Consider the following 18,170-nt stretch of genomic DNA (forward strand, 5'->3'; position numbering starts at 1 on the left):
CGAATTTGTTCCGCTGATCCAGAAAATCTCAAAGTAGTCTCGAAAATCCCGAATTAGTCCCGATAATCCCGAAATAGCCCAAAAATCCCGAAGTAGTCCCGAAGATTCCGAACATCCTGAAGAAGTCTCAAAAATTCCGAATTAGTGCCGCTGATCCAGAAAATCTCAAAGTAGTCTCGAAAATCCCGAATTAGTCCCGCAGATGCCGAAAATCCTGAAGAAGTCTCGAAAATTCCGAATTAGTGCCGCGGATCCCGAAAATCCCGAGAATCCCGAAAATTCTGAAGTAGTCCCGAAGATTCCGAAAATCCTGAAGAAGTCTCGAAAATTCCGAATTAGTGCCGCGGATCCCGAAAATATCAAAGTAGTCTCGGAAATCCCGAATTAGTCCTGAGAATCCCGAAATAGCCCAAAAATCCCGAAGTAGTCCCGAAGATTCCGAAAATCCTGAAGAAGTCTCGAAAATCCCAAACTAGTCCAAAAATCTCGAAATAGACTAAAAATCTTGAAGTAGTCCCGAAGATTCCGAAAATTACGAAGAAGTCTCGAAAATCTCGAATTAGTCCCAAGGATCCCGAAGATTTTCGAGGAACTGGAAGCTGGAAGATACTTAAATATCTTATTTGCGTCGCATAACAAAAGTATTATTTAATTTAAAAATCACAAATCAAATTGATTTGCTCTACAAATCAAATAAAAAATTTGTATTTCACAAATAAATTTTATTTTTTATTTGGTCAACAAACTAAATCATAATAATAATTTCTTAATTGATAGCAGATTTTAAATCAATAACATGACCGTGACGCTGACGTTGCTTATATCTCTCTATCTCTCTATCAACAGCAAATTTGATATGTTTCTACGCACTTATAACACTTATTTTTCTTCTTCCAGCGATAAGTGTCCGTTAGGCTACTTCAGCAACCAAGTGAAAAATACAAACAAGTGAGACGAGATTTATTTCAAACGGTTTAATGTTTCCGGGTGTTTATGTAATACTAGAGGGACCATAGACTTAGTCACGCCGATTTGGTCAGTTTTCAAGATCGTGGTGAATGAATGTATTGTCAAAGATAGGGAATCGTTTGACAAGTTATTAGTAGTTTCAAACATATAAGAATAAACATACATTAGCATAATACAATTAGGGTGAGAAACGCCCATTTTAAATCCATTTTTGCAGTCTTGAAAGCTGGTGCGGAATGGTTTCATTAGTCGCCGAAGAAGCAAATTTTTCGCGGTTTCTAAATTTGCCGTTATATGAAAGTAGGGGACGTGCCGAGTTTTTAGATATACATAAATATTTTAGTTAATTCCATTATGTGAATAAGTGACTGTAGGTAAATGCAATACTCTTTAACATGTCCTGGGAAATCCTCTTGAGGACTCTCCAATTGGACGATATTGCTTTGCATTCAGCTTGAACGAAAAAAGTCACTCGCTGGCAGTTTTCTGTAATCCGGTTCTTTTATTTAAAGGTTATTTATACAATTGAAAATATTTTTTTTTAGAAAAAATCTGGAGAGCCACTTAAGTTTTTCGATATAACTTTGGTAAATGTTACTCGATCGGTACGTAATAATTAACAAATTGAAGGCGAGACTTACTGTTACTGATTTATGATAATAATGTGATGAAAATCGTTCAGATTATTTTATTATAAAAAAAATGTTAACAAATTTTTTTTTGTCATTTTGCTATATTTGCAATTTTTAAATTGTATGCATAAACATAAGTAAACAAATTAGTGTTTCGAGAAGTTGTGCCTGTTCAGTGTTTCCATATTCATTTGCATAAGCAAAATTTTTCCACGATGATGGAAAATAATGGCTATTCTATTAGGGCTGCCGAAATTGTTCCTAAATTTGCAAAAAATCGCAAACTATAGCTATATTAAAAAAAGATTAGAATATTTGGAACTAGCGATCTAAATGTACGCCAGCAATATTAATGCTGTTCATCACATCTTTTGACTATAGGCCAGTGCAATTATCAAGAGAACAATTAAAATTTCCTTGAAAATAGTTACGTTTCAGATTAACGATAAGCTAAAGTGCTGCGAGAAATGATATTTGATTTTATCTTTTGCGTTAACGGATTCATTATCTAATAATATGTACCAACCCTTTTTACTGAACCCAGAATTTTTAACAAGAATTGGTCTTATTCGACTAGTGTGCTGTGGGTCTCTTGGCGCTCGATGCGCGGGCTCTCACAATTAAAATAAAATACTAATATTTTGCAGGGTTGTTGTGGACTTCATGATACAATATATTTTCACTATTACCAAAGGATTTGAGAAAAATTTGATTTTCGATTTGAGTTGTGTCACCTTTGAAGATCGTGTGCGAGATGATGAATACATAGCCAATATAAAGCACGTTTAATAATAGGTTTGTTCCACACGAGCCCGCGGGATCCCGAGGGTGTGCAAAACAGCCCAGAAAGCGTTTCACATGCCAGAAAAATGAGTAGTAGACAGAGAATACCTTCCACTTTTGAATCGTAAAGGTCTTCCTCTTCGTTCCGGAAACAGCCCGGACTTTTCTCTGCGCAGAAATGTGCAAGAAGTCAATTTGAAATAACAGTTGTTGTTTGTTTACATCCGAGCGCAGATTTTGTAAAATAGGTATTGCTAATTTTATTAGCCATATAAGATAAATACACATAAAATCATTGTTTAGAGCTGATTTGTTGATTCCGGGCACGAAATGTGGTTTTTTGCGTTCTTCACGCTCTGGGCACTTTTGGCCGTGTTGACTTATTTTTAACACTTGTGAGAGAATAACTTATTTCTGCGCTCTAATTACCGAAACAGCCCGGAAAGCGTGTGGAACAAAGCTAATATAAAGAGATTTTTCAAATTTTTAATTTTGTGGGAACACGCAATCAGAGTTTGGTCAATTCATACAGTTGGTATACCAAAAGACAGATGGAAAGACACATATCTTCGCCATTTTTGGGAAGTTTAGTCATCTGTTAGGCTGAACATATTCTCCTCATCAAGCTTATTAATTGTATTATGAAATATCCAAGAACGTAAATTTTTAATTACATCTCTGTATTATTAAACGTGCGATATCAGTTTTTCCTTACTACCACGCATTAGAATTATTTAGTGGAAACATGGCTTTTTTCCACTATTTGCAAGTTTTAGTCTGAGTTCATGTCTGAGAAAAACAAGCAAAAAATGCTACTTTTCAGACTGGGTTAGATCGCTACAAGAATGATAGAATACAAGATTGCGCCTATCAGAGAGGACTTTTGAGAATAACTTTTGTGTGACGTCACACTAGTGCAATTGTGAGAGGGAAATGCCAAAATGTGAGCAAGAATGGAAGAAGAAGAAAAAATGTTGCAAGGAAATCGTAAACAAGTTGCACAAGTGTGACGTCATACAAACAACGATTCTGCCAAATTCACTGAGAGAGGAATAGCGGTACCGTGATTGGCGCAACCTCTATTTTTAACCGACTTCCAAAAAAAGAGGAGGTTATCAGTTCGTCGGAATCTTTTTTTTTTTTTTTGTAATGTATGTTACCGCATACCTTTGGACCACGTCAACCGATTTCGATAATACTTTTTGCATCGGAAAGGTAGTGTCTCAGAGGTGGTCCCATACTAATCTGGTTAAGATCCGATCAGTGGATCATGAGATATATATATATATATTTTTTTTATATGAGAGTTGAAGTCGGTTTTTTTTTGCTAAAAATTACTATTCTCAATCGTGAGATCGCTACATATTAATAAAGCGAAAGCGCACACCCGAAAAAAATGGAATACAAGGCCCAAAAAATAAAATTTTGAAAGTAGTCACTTCAGGTACATCTACATCGGCGGAGAAGAATCGTTTTAGTATTCTCGCTGATATGAATAATGATTCTAACCAACAGGTAGTTAAAAAATACAAGCCTCCACCTATTTATCTACGAGAACAAAGTTCTAATGCTCTGGTACAGACATGGGCACTTTTTTGCCCGCGCAGTAGCGAAAGTGCGAGCGCGGGCTGGAGAAAGGGAAAAACAGTTTACGGGAGGAAGGGTATGAAAAGTTGCGAACAAATTATTTATATCCCACCGAAATCATGTTCATCGCAGTACGGCTGCGGTAATACTGACTTTGTGTACCAAATACACAATACACATATACACAATAAGCCATCGTTCGGACTTAGCTCCGATAGGAAAGATTTGTTCCGTTTTGTCGAAAAAAATTTAAACCTAGTCCTCTACTTCGATCAACTGAAAATCTGCTCCGTTTTGTTGCATCAACAAATTTACTCTTCAAATAGAAAGGAGGTGGGGTTTTTAATAGCAAACTAAAAGTTATATTTTACCTTTTTATCGACACGATAGTTACATTGGTGAGCTACAGCAACTTTGCAAATACCCTTGAATTCGTGAATAGGCCCTCACAATCGCCCGATTTGAATATCGGTCGAAAAATATTGCTCTGTCTAAAGTTCAGTAATTGCGTCGTTGCCCACCGATGTAACAATTGTCCCGGTAAAGAAAGAATGAAATAACTTTTTATTAATTTTAACCAAGGCATTTTAACTTTAATGATAATTGCTCGCTGGATTAAGGCGCCTTTACACGGATCGATTTTCAAGTAGATTTTTGTCGTTCAACCAAAATCGACCCGTGTAAATGACATCTCAACCACTAGCTGGTCGATTTTCCAGTCTGCAGATATCGACCCTTATAAGGCCGCTTTAGCTCCTTATTTGTACAAGGATACGAGGAGAAAATTGTTTTTTATAAAGATAAGAAATGCACATCTACTACGAATACTTGATATTTACTTCCATTTTTGTTGTCCGAACCCAGCAAAGAGAGCTCGGTGAAGGTCAGCTAGTGATCAAATTTGCCAACAGGGGTGCCAAACATACATAGCTATGAAGTGCCATATTGAGGATAAAAAAGTGCTAAAACGTGCCAAATAGAAAATTAAAAGTGCCAAAAAAGGTGTCATTCTCTTTAGTTCTTCCCATTAGCATTAAAATTAGACAAATTAAAGTAAAAGCCCAATGTCAAAGTAAGATAAACCAGTTGTATTCTTCTTCTTCTTAATTGGCGCTGTAACCGCCTAAGCGATTTTGGCCGAGTCCAAAACAGCACGCCAGTCATTTCTCTTCTGTGCTAACTGACGCTAATTGAAAATGCAAAGTGAAGCCAAGTCCTTCTCCACCTGGTCTTTCCAACGCAGAGGAGGCCTTCCTCTTCCTCTGTTACCAGCATCGCGGCCCGCGTTGAATATTTTCAGAGCAGGAGCGTTTCTGTCCATCCGAACGACATGGCCAAGCCAGCGGAGCCGCTGAATTTTAATTCACTGCATTATGTCTATATCGTTGTAAAGCTCATACAGCTCATCGTTAAATCGTCTGCGATATTCGCCATCACCAACGCGTAAAGGTCCGTAAATCTTTCGCAGAATCTTTCTCTCGAAAACTCCAAGAGCCGCCTCATCAGATGCTTTCATTGTCCATGCTTCCGCGCCATACACCAGCACAGGCATGATGAGTGACTTATAGAGTGTGATCTTTGTACGACGAGAGAGGACTTTACTTCTCAATTGCCTACTCAGCCCAAAGTAGCACTTGTTGGCAAGAGTGATTCTCCGTTGGATTTCAAGGCTGACATTATTATTGGTGTTAATGCTGGTTCCCAAATAAACGAAGTCGTCTACTTTTTCAAACTTGTAACTGTCAACAGTGACGTGGGTGCCAAGACGCGTATGCTCTGACTGTTTGTGTGATGACAGGAGATACTTCGTTTTGTCCTCGTTCACCACCAGACCCATTCGCTTTGCTTCTCTATCCAATCCCGAGAAGGCAGAACAGACCTTGTTTTTACCGATAATATCGATGTCGTCGGCATACGCCAGCAATTGTACGCTCTTATAAAGTATTGTGCCTGAGCGGTTCAGTTCTGCGGCTCTTATTATCTTCTCCAACATAAGATTAAAGAAATCACACGAGAGGGAGTCCCCTTGTCTGAAACCTCGTTTGGTATCAAACGGCTCGGAGAGGTCCTTCCCTATTCTGACGGAGCTGGTGGTATTGCTCAACGTCATTTTACACAGCCGTATTAGTTTCGCGGGGATACCAAATTCAGACATCGCGACATAAAGGCAACTTCTCTTCGTGCTGTCGAAAGCGGCTTTGAAATCGACAAATAGATGGTGTGTGTCGATCCTATTCTCGCGGGTCTTTTCCAAGATTTGGCGTATTGTGAATACCTGATCTATGGTGGATTTTCCAGGCCTAAAGCCACACTGATAAGGTCCAATCAGCTCGTTGACGGTGGGCTTCAGTCTTTCGCACAATACGCTCGATAAGACCTTGTAACCTATGCTTAGAAGGCTAATTCCGCGGTAGTTGGCGCGTATGGCAGGGTCGCCTTTCTTGTGGATTGGGCAGAGCACACTTAAATTCCAGTCGTCGGGCATGCGTTCATCTGACCATATTCTGCATACGAGCTGATGCATGCACCTAATCAGCTCCTCGCCGCCGTACTTGAATAGCTCGGCTGGCAGGCCGTCAGCTCCAGCAGCTTTGTTGTTTTTCTGCCGCGTAATCGCTATACGTACCTCGTCATAGTCAGGCGGTGGGACAGCTACTCCATCATCATCGACTGGGGACTCGGGTTCGTCTTCCTCACTACTTTCAGCGCTGCTACCATTCAATAGGTTATAAAAGTGTTCCCTCCATAATTTAAGTACGTTCTGAACATCGGTAACTAGGTCGCCATTGTTGTTCTTACAGGAGTTCTCCCCGGTCTTGTAACCTTCCGTAAGTCGCCTAACCCTCTGGTAGAATTTTCGGGCGTTCTTCCTGCCGGCCAGCATCTCAAGCTCTTCGCACTCACGTATTTCGGCCTCTCTCTTCTTATTGCGGAAAATACGTCTCGCTTCCTTCTTCAGTTCCCTATAACGGTCCCACATGGCTCGCGTTGCACCCGATCGCAGCGTGGCCCTGTAGGCGGCATCTTTTTTCTCTGCGGCTTCTTGACATTCCTCATCGTACCAGTTGTTCTTTCGGGCTCGCTGAAATCCAACTACTTCTTCGGCGGCGGTACTTAATGATCGGGAAATGTGGTTCCACTGCTCGCGTACGTCGGATTGTTGAAGAGTGCTCTCAGAGAGCAGGTGTGTGAGTCGAGTGGCGAATAAATTGGCCGTCTGTTGTGATTGCAGCTTTTCGACGTTAAGCTTTCCTTGCATTGTTGGGCACACATTTTTTGCTGCACAGAGGCGGGTGCGTATCTTGGCTACAACAAGATAGTGGTCCGAGTCGATGTTTGGTCCTCGGAGTGTACGTACGTCCAAAACGCTTGAAGCGTGCCTTCCGTCTATCACAACATGATCGATTTGGTTTCTCGTTTTTCGATCTGGAGACAGCCATGTAGCTTGGTGGATGTTCTTATGCTGGAACCTTGTACTACATATTACCATATTTCGGGCCCCGGCGCCAAAGATCCCTTCCTTGCCCACCTTGGCATTAAAATCACCAAGCACGATTTTGACATCGTGTCGGGGGCAGCGCTCATATGTACGTTCCAAGCGCTCATAGAAGAGATCCTTGGACGCCTCATCCTTCTCTTCCGTCGGGGCATGGGCGCAGATGAGCGAGATGTTGAAGAATCTAGCTTTGATGCGGATTGTGGCTAGACGTTCGTCCACCGGGGTAAACGCCAGTACCCGGCGACGGAGTCTCTCTCCTACCACGAATCCAACACCGAATTTGCGCTCCTTTACGTGGCAACTGTAGTAGACGTCGCAAGGCTTCACGCTTACTTTACCTTGCCCCGTCCTTCGCATTTCTTGGATGGCGGTGATGTCAGCCTTTGTCTTCCCGAGGACATCAACCAGCCGGGCAGAGGCACCTTCCCCATTAAGGGTCCGGATATTCCAGGTGCATACCCTTAAATCATAGTCCTTTATACGTTTACCGTGGTCGTCATCAGAAAAAGGGGGTTTCATCCGAGGCTGTTTGTTTCTTTTCATTGGGCGGGGTTTTAACGTGGCGGGACCCAAACCCAGCGCACGCGAAGTTTTACGCCTTCTCACTTTAGCTCGCTCCCAAACGGGTGTTTGGTTGCTACCCAGAGGATACGTGGATATAAATATCCGGACGTTGTGAGCTGCGATTTGAACCGTACGCTCAAGAATCGCTTCTGGCCACTCCCAGGTGAATGGCAGTCAAAAGTTTTCCACTTATGCACACGGAACCATCCTCCAGCCAGTTGTATACACTATAGAAATTAGAAAATTTTAGTTGGGAAAAAGAAGTACACGCAAAGGATTTCACAAAAATGTATTTAAATTTGGCTTTTTTTCAAAACTGCCATATTGGCACTTTGTGCAAAATTGAAAAATTCAGTGCCATTTCTAGTAAAATAGTGCCAAAAATGGCACGGTTTGAGCCAAGTTGGCAGCCCTGATCGCCAAGTTTTTTATTTAAAAAAGCACCAAAATACTGGAAATAGCGCCATTTTCCCAAAAAAAAACACCAATTTTGTGTTGCTGTGTGTAAAGGTATTTTCGCATATAAAGCTGTATGTTCAAATATTTTAAATAATCACACAATGAAACTTGTAAATATTTCCAACTATGCGCAGTTAATCAACTTAATAAATTTAATTTGCAAAATGTTTTTTTATTCGTAAAACAATTTGCAAAACTTGGTTTTTCTAGAGGCTTTGTTTTCATGCAATTGCTTACTTTTGTACAAATGCGCACACCCAGCTAATTAGCAGAATATTCTATGGATTCCGTGATAGAGACTGTGTGAAAATATTGCGTTTGGATTATCTTGGAGCATATTATCCAGAGGAGAAGCTCGGCCAAACACTAAGATATGTGTAAGTCAAATACAATGTCACCATAGAATCACGTTTTTAGTATAAAATTGCCTTGAAAAGGGCACCAAAGAACAAAACAAGCGCCAAACTAAACAATTTTCGCCTTTTAATTCCCTAAACGCACTTAATTTCTTGCGAAAGGCACAAATTTGGCAACAGTTATATCGATGTCAAATTTGCTCATGTACAAGCGCCTGCTCAAAGAGCGTAAGCATCACATGCAAATACATGCGAGAGCGTAACAAAGCGAACGCAAATTCATTCAAACGTAATTGGCACACTAACACAATCACGCTTTCAGCTCGCGTTTACTTGGGGTAGTGATCACATCTGCTCATATACACTCCTCGTCATTTGAATTGCACACCCTTTCAATTCTTAGTATTTACAGTTTTCCGTTTGTTTATTTATAAAATATCGTCACTACATACGAATAAAGCGCGCTGGTGTTTTGACGGTGAAAAAAAGCGTTTAAAAAAATTTTGCGAAAAAAGATGCTTATAAAAAACATTGGCGAAGTATGTTAAGAGTATTTGACGCTAAAATTTTTTTATGCGTCTTTTTTCGCCGTCAACTTTTGAGCTCGCGCCTTTATTCCTGTCTAGTGACGATATAGCATATTCTACGGGTAAATGCAGTTTTAAAATTTTTTACAAACTAAAACTTAAAAGAAAGTTTATTTTCCATTTCTTGGGCAGCATTTTATATGATTTTTTCGTTTTTCTCGAGAGCTGGAAACAGTTCTTAAAAAAGGTCAACATAGGATCCTAATGACCTGCAGTGAATAAGTTAATAATATTTTTAGAAAAATTTCTGATATGCAGTTTTGTAGCCCATTCAATTATAGTGTAATTAAGTGCAAGTTTGAAGTGACTCTAAAACAGCCCCGATTTTTCAAATTCATTTATTTTTTATTGACAGTGCTGCGCATTTTATTCCATATAAAAGTTTTGTCGAGCATACTTTGTATGAGAGAAAACGCGCAGCACTATCACCAAAAAAATTATCAAAAATCACCGCTATTTTACAGACCTTGAAACTTGCACTTTATTGTACCCCTTTGTTGACATTTTTTTAACTCTGTATAAAGTTTTAAAATCGGATGTAATGAATATTAAATAAACAAAATTAAAAGTGTAAATACTAAAGATTAAAAAGTTGAGCTATTCAAATGACGAGGAGTGTATGTGGCGTACGTTTGGGAGAGTGAGCCTTTTTACTCCAGAATGCGTGTGCAGTGGCTCTCATTGCTATACGTGTATTAGTAAGATTTGTTGCCCCCTTCCCGTTTGCCCATGATTTTCCCCTGATCTAGCCCGCGAAATGGGCTCGCTTGCCCATACGGGCAAAAAAGCCCATACGGGCAAAAGTACCCATGTCTGCTCTGGTAGATACTCTCTTAAAACTAGTAGGGAAAAATAATTTTCATGTGGTTCCTATTAAAAAGGGTAATATACACGAAGTGAAAATACAGGCTCAAAACGAAGATATTTTTCGTAAAATTACCGATAAGTGTAAGAAATCTTATTACACCTCGTGAAGTTGTCATAAAAGGCATCGAGCCCAGTGTGAGCTCACAAGAGATAGAAAATGCTTTTAGGGAAGAAGGTTTTAGAACCTGACTGAATAGAGCTACAACCTTCTGAAGAAATGGGAAGTGCATCAAATATATCAATTGCGATATCTTCTACACTGTAAAATCTCCGTAGAAGAACCCCATAAGCGTAGAGGCCTTGTTAAATGTCATAAGTGCCAGGAATTTGGTCACGCACTTCGCTACTGCACCTTACCTGGTGTGTGTTATCTGTGGGGATCTACACACTTCTAAAGAATGTGTGAAACCAAAAACGGACCCAAAATCTAAAAAGTGCAGTAACTGCGGTAAAAATCAAACTGCTAACTATAGAGTTTTCCAGTTTATATCTCAGTGAAAGGGAAAACAATTCCCAAAAATATTCCTATTAGGCAAAACCCCATACCAGAGCCCGCTAAGCAAATGGCTGTTATAACTTTACTTCATATGCACAAATGCCTAAAAATACTCCTCCGACACAACCTTTTTTTTGGTCATAATGCAGTATATTTTGCTTTGCTGCCTTTATGCTTAAGTGCACATTTAACATACCTACCCCAAAATGCGCATTAGCGGCATTATTTTTAACATTTATAAGGAAACTCCTCCGATATATGCATTCAACATACCTGCACATTGGCGATACCTGCCTTAAAAACTGTGCAACTATTATCAATTATCAAAGAAAGTATTACGTTTACCTGCACTGGCCCTACAATTACCTAATTTTACAAGCTTTTATTTATTTTGCTCATCTCGTAAAACAACGAAAATGGCTATCAATTAATGTAGTTATATAGATAATTAGATACCATTCGGTAAAAATTTCGCTTGCAGTAATTTCTATGTTGTAAGTGATCCTCCATTATTTGGTTTCATAGGAATTCGGATACCTTCCTCATTGAAGTAGTAAAGAAAATTCGCTTAAGTGCTTTTTTCGGTTAAGTGCACAAGTTTTTCGTGCAAAGAAAGACGGGCAGCTAAGTAAAATATACTGTAGTAGTAACCTAGACGCTACTATAAACAACTTTATGAAAGTTATGTAAGAGCAAATGATGGAAATGCAGAGCATGGTACATGGTGCATGGTATTAACAATCAAAATCTATTACTTCAAGCCATTTTAGTTAAACCATGAATAATCTCAAAATTTATTTTTGGAATGCGAACGGTATAACCAAGCATAAAAACGAACCAGAAATTTTACTAGAGCTATATCATATAGACCAGTAGTGTCCAACCGGTAGCTCGCGGGCGCCTGGTAGCTCGCGATCTATATTTTAGGCGTCCGCAAACAAGAAGATGAACAGAATATTTTGTATTGTATTGAAAAGTTTAACAATTGGAAGCTTTTTTGGTACATAAGTAAGCTTTTATTTTTGAATTTTCTCGAGCTCATTCACTTCTTATCTTTCTATGCTATGACAGAATCTCTGTTTCAGGATTTTCAAAACAAAACAGCGTAATCTCAGCATTAAAAAATTGTTATGTGATGACCTACCAAACGATATTCATGGCCAAATAAAAAGCGATTTCAAGAAATGTGACTAGGTTTTCTTACAAATGGATGAGTCGACCGATGTTCTAGACTCTCCGCACTTATTAGTGTTCACCAGAGTGGTATTTTCTGATTTTTCTGTTAAGGAGGCACTTTTAGTCAATCTAACTTTGGAAACTCGTACTCGTGGGCAAGATATATATATATATAACCAGTGGCGGATACACGGGGGGTTAAACAACCCCCCTTTCCCCTCCCCCCCTTCCTCAAGTCAGAAAATAATATTTCACTAATATGGGCCTAGAAAAAAGGCTATTTAGAAGAAAGTTTGCGTAATAAAGTTTCAAACACGAATTTTTAAAATCATATATTCAATTTTTGGCTTTATTTATAAAACAGTTTGATAATTTTAAACACATTAAATTTTTCTTTTTACTTATAAATCAATGAAACGAGGAATTTTCAAATTTTTCGTGGTTTTTTTGAAAAATTCTTCTAAAACTTCGTCAACTGAAAAATTTATATCTTTGTGAGTATTCATAGATGCTAGACTGTTGAGTCTTTCTTGACATGTTGTATTTATCAAGTAGGTTTTAATTCTTTTCAGGCATGAAAAGCTTCGTTCAGGTGTGGCTATTGAAATGGGGAAAAGTGCCAATATACGTAAGATCTTAAAAACATTCCTAAAAGACGTTGTATTAGCTACTTGTAATGCTTCGAGAGCATTTCGAAAATGTTCGTGTGAAACTCGATTTTTCCACATTTTTACCTTCAGAAGAAAGTTTTGTTTCGAGCAGTCGATTTCTTTTTATAGAAGACAAACAGTTCTTCAGTTTTTTCTTCGTTAAAATCATACTTTGGAAACAAAACACTAAAATTATTTAAAACTGATTTATGGTTTAGGAACCGGCAATATATGTATCTAGGAAGGGAATATAAAAAGCAATGCGATAGTATGCCTCGGCGACTCCGGTTTTCACATTAAAGCGATTCTTTTGGCGACTGCTGTATCGCGGTACTTTGATTTCTGTATCTAGGTTGGTGCATACTTCTTCTACGTGTCCGAAAAGCAAATGAAAGTTTTTTCTGCATCTTTTCGCATTTCTTCAAATTCCTTTAAAGCGTCGTCGGCTAAGCTCATTGCTTCTGCAAGATCTTCATCAGGTACTTGTAATTGCCGGCTAGCAAAGCAACAACAATTTATAAAAAAGCAAATGCTTGGCTGTTGTCGCTGTGCTAACAGTTTTTCAAACCCTGATAATTTCTATAGATATTCGCACGATACAAATAATTTTCACGGTATTTTCCCCGTGACAAATAAAAAGTTTTTGACAATTGGAAGAAATACAACTTCGAAAGTTTTTTTTAAACGATTTTTCATTTTGCTACGTTAGAGCCGTTGCCGAGAAACTTATGGATACATATACACAAAAATTGCTCGTTTAAGGTAATTAGAATAAGGGGCGAAATTTCCCGCAAAATTCGTATTGTGAATTTGATTCGCGGATGACCGTTAAAGCATCGGCAATTCAAAGCCTTGCTCGATGAAATTCAGAGTGAATTAGGTCACATATTCTACCACTCTGAAGTAAGATGGCTGAGTCAAGTTAAAGTGCTCTCAATATTTGTAGCTTTGATGACAGAAATAAAGATTATCCTGAAATCCAAAGGCAGCATTTTTAACTGATGTGACTGCAAAACTAAATAATGATTTCAATACAACTTTGCAATCTCGAAATCGATGTATGGATAGAGCAGTTGGCAAAGAAAAACGTTCAACATTTCCAGACGTTTACTCTTCTGGACCAGGCTTTTTCATAACTAATGGATATAAAAAATAGATACCGAAACGTACTGACTGACGAACATGTCAAAAATACTATGATTTTAGCCGGCACAACTGTGCAATATAAATCACATTTTAAGAAGTTATCTGAAAATATCAAGATTCAAGCATCATATTAAGTTTATTGGGCATGTGCTGCGAGTCCTACGATTTCAAATCGGTGCGATTTGCAAACTATTTTTGATTATTTTTAGGAAAAGGAATAGATATTTCAAATGAAAACGGCGAGAAACACATAACTTACGTCATATCTATCGATTCAGTGCCAAATTTTGCCGTTTTGTTAATCAATCTCCGAAGAAGGTTTTGCAGATCGCATCGATCTCAAATCGTATGAATTGCAGCACATTCCCATATGTTTACAATAAAATGAATGTTCTTCATTAAAATATTATGCACTGTTATTAATTTAACTTAACTGTAAAAACTTTAATAATAAATAAATATTTTAAAAGGATCAGTTAGTAGAATATATACATTTAATATAAGAAGAGTGAAACGAGTTAACGCAGTTAAGATTGAAGTTAAGCTAGGGGTGCCCGCGTATTATAGCGATAGTTTCAAAGTAGCCCTTTGTCCAAGTTCTGTTGGACACCACTGATATAGACGATTTGCTTGTATTTGAAACCCACCTTACGCAATTTAATAACTTTCAAATTAATGGATACAAATTCTATGATACTAAGCATCCACAAGGTAAAGCCCGAGGTGGAACAGCTATTCTCATTCGTAACAGAATAAAGCACTATGAACTAGAATCGCAAAGTGATGAGTTCATTCATAGCACCGCAATGCACATTGGTGACCACTGGGGTAGCCTTACTGTATCTGCTATATACTGCCCCCCCCTCGTCATAACATATCAGAAAAACAATTTAGTGACTTTTTCCAAAAGTTTGGCAGTAAGTTTATTGTAGCAGGAAATTAAAATGCCAAGCACACATTCTGGGGATCTACATTGATTACACCAAAGGGTAGAAATTTATATAAAGTAATCCATAACAGAGGATTTGACGTCTTGTCTACTTATCAGCCAACATATTGGCCATTTGACCCCCAAAAAATACCCGATCTTATTGACTTTGGTGTAACAAAGGGTATTGCGCGAAACCGAGTTAATACTGAATTATTATTTGATCTCTCTTCAGATCATTCACCCTACCTCATAACATTATCAATGTTTATTAATTATGAAGAAAAACAAAAAAATCTTACAAATAAGCACACAACCTGGTTAAAATACAAAAAGTATGTCAGTTCGCACATTGGCCCGCAAATTCCTATTCGGACCAAGAATGATAGTTAATGCCGCAGAAATTGTAACACCAAATCCTTCTATTAAACATCGCAGTTCTTACTTCCCTGGCCTGCACACCCCAAACATTCTTAACTTAATAAGTAAAAAGCGCAAATTAAGAAGGGAATGGCAAAGAATTCGCTCTCCTAAGCTTAAACAGAAGCTGAATGCGTGTACAAAGGAATTACGTATTTTGTTGCAGGCGGAAAAAGAAAGAAGTATGCAGTCGATCCTTCAGTCCTTGTCTGCTTCAAAACAGACTGACTACTCCCTTTGGCGAACACTGAAGCATGCGAAGAGGCCCGTTCTTCGAGAAGCACCATTACGTACTCAGAACGGAAGCTGGGCGAGGAATGATGAGGATAAAGCAAACGATTTCGCCTGTGATATTTCACAAGTCCTTAGACCCAACGCAGGCTCTCATCCTTAGCCTTAGCAAAAATCCGCTTCAAGTTAAAAAGAAAGATTCAATTAACTTCAATGTTCATGATATTCAGAAGAATAAAGCGCCTGGTTACGATAAGATTACAGGTAAAATGATAAAGGAGCTTCCACAAACTGTCGTACATTTTTTGTTACATATTTTTAATAACATGCTTAAGTTGGGGAACTTCCCCGAGTTATGGAAACTTTCGGAAATAATTATGGTGCCAAAGACAGGCAAAGATCAGACGGTAGTAAGTTCATATCGGCCGATTAGCTTGATTTCTGTATTTTCTAAAATATTTGAAAAACTTCTATTGAAAAAAATACAACCTTCACTAACAAGTATCCAAATAATATCACCACATTAGTTTGGTTTTTGTGAAAAACATGGCACTGTAGAGCAAGTTCATAGAATTGTTTATTGTATTAGAAAAGCCTTCGAAGGGAAGCAATACTGCACGGTGTATTTTTGGACATCTCTCAAGCTTTTGACAAAGTCTGGCACTTATATACAAACTAAAGGTTTCACTCCCTGCAAATACTCATGCAATTCTGGAAAGCTTTCTGCTGGGGAGAAGCTTCAGAGTCAGCCAGAATTCCTTTAGAACGGAAAGTCACCCAATATATGCAGGTTAGAGGTGTCAAACTATCGATGGTACTATCGATAGTTTTATTTTTTTTGCCCCTATCGATGAGTAGTGATAGTTTTTCTCAAAAAAGGTTAAACTATCGATAGTACTAGTTGACTATCGAGAGTTTAAAACCTCTAGCACAGCCGATTTTATTTATAACGTCTCCATGTAGCTGCGCGTCAGTTTTTTAAGTTAGTAAATTTTTTATTATAAGTGATACTTTCATTGTGATACCTCCTTTAATGGCCGTTTTCTCAAGCAACCTTTAATTGAAAAGCTCCCTTTATATTTAAACGTTGCTTCAAACCATAAGGCTATATCTGAAGTAAAGCATTTCTATTATCGGTGTTTGATGTTTGTATTTTTCTTGGCTGTAAACAAATCAAAAAATTATATTACGAAATTTAAACAAAATATATCATATTTGAAAATTTATAATAAGCAACAATTAAACAAGGCAACGGTGATTTTGTTGCGGCAAGTGATAAAGCTGTTTTTGATAGGCTTTTTTATGCTGATTAAAAGTCCGTAAGCATAAAGTTTCTATCAGCTCTAGATTTTGAGAAAAACGAGGTCAAAGTGTCAAAAATCGCGTTTTTTGCAATATTTTAGAAGGTCTAGCGCAAAAAACAAAAGGTGATAGAACCTTTAACTGGGGCTTAAATTAAAGCTATAACTCTCGGCTACTATCCCTGCACCTTGACCTGATGGTCCCTAAAAGCCATTTATTGGACAATATAAAATACTGGAATAAATACTGTGCTATTGAAAAAAATAAATAAGTTTTGCCAAAATCAGTTTTTGCTGTTAAATAAATAACTATAAGTGATTTAGGGTTAAGGTTCAGGGATAGTATTTTAAGCGATTGTAGTCGAAAGTTCAGGCCTTAATTTCAGCACAAGTGGAAGGCTCTATCCCCTTTTGTTTAATTGCGGTGGGTACTCAAACTTCTCACAAAATCAGGTTTTGCTGTTCAATAAATGACTATAAGTGACCATCAGGTCAAGGTGTAGGGATGGTATTTTCTGGGATAGTAGTCGAGATTTCAAGCTTTAATTCAAGCCTAATACCGCCTTTTGTTTCTTTGCTAGAGCTTCTAAAATATTGCCAAAAAATCTGATTTTTTGACATTTTGACCTCGTTTTTCACAAAATCTGGAGCTGATGGAATCCTTATGCTCATGGATTTGTAATCAGAACTGACAAGTCAATCAAAAACAGCTGTAACACATGCCGCAACAATTTTTTCCCCATTTTTGTTGCCATGTGTTATAGATCATAAGAAGAAGCTTTATTTACTAGGCTCATAATTTTATTTTTAATTGTAAGCTTCAGTAATAGATATGTAAATAAATAAATAAAATTCGATAATAATACATAGACAGAACTATACATGTTAAAGCAATATTTAAATATAAAGTGAATTTTAAAGTTAAAAGTTACTTAAGAAAACAGCCCTACGTGTGTTTATTTTTTCAATATTTTATTTTTTTGCTTTTCGATGCCGTCCCTGTTAATTTGGAACAGTTTTTGGCATTACATTGACTATCGATAGTACTATCGATGGTAGCGTTTGACACTATCGATAGTATTGCTGGAAACTATCAACGAGTAATGATAGTTTCTTTCTGAAACATGGAAACTATCGACGGTGGCACTATCGATAGTTTTACAACTCTAATGCAGGTGTCCCTCAAGGCAGTGCTCTAGGACCCATATTGTACGTAAGTAATATACACTCGTGATTTGCCAACTGATGATAGTCTAATAATTTCAACGTTTGCTGATGACACAGCTATCCTAACCAATAGTTCAGACCCTAAAGAGGCTTCTTACAAGCTGCAGGAATATTTGAAAAAGTTAGAGCTATGGCTAGCAGCGTTGCCGCTTTGGTAGTTTTTAACCAAAATTGGTAATTTTTTTTCTTTATTTATCAAGTTTGGTAATTTATTTTTCAATTTGGTAATTTTTTCGATTCGGTCTTACATGTCAAATAGGTCAACATTGGTTCTGATTCCACCGTAAGCGTT

This window comes from Rhagoletis pomonella, unplaced genomic scaffold (genome assembly GCF_013731165.1).
Source record: "Rhagoletis pomonella isolate Grant_MI unplaced genomic scaffold, Rhpom_1.0 Rhpom_scaffold_00001, whole genome shotgun sequence".
Taxonomy (NCBI): Eukaryota; Metazoa; Arthropoda; class Insecta; order Diptera; family Tephritidae; genus Rhagoletis; species Rhagoletis pomonella.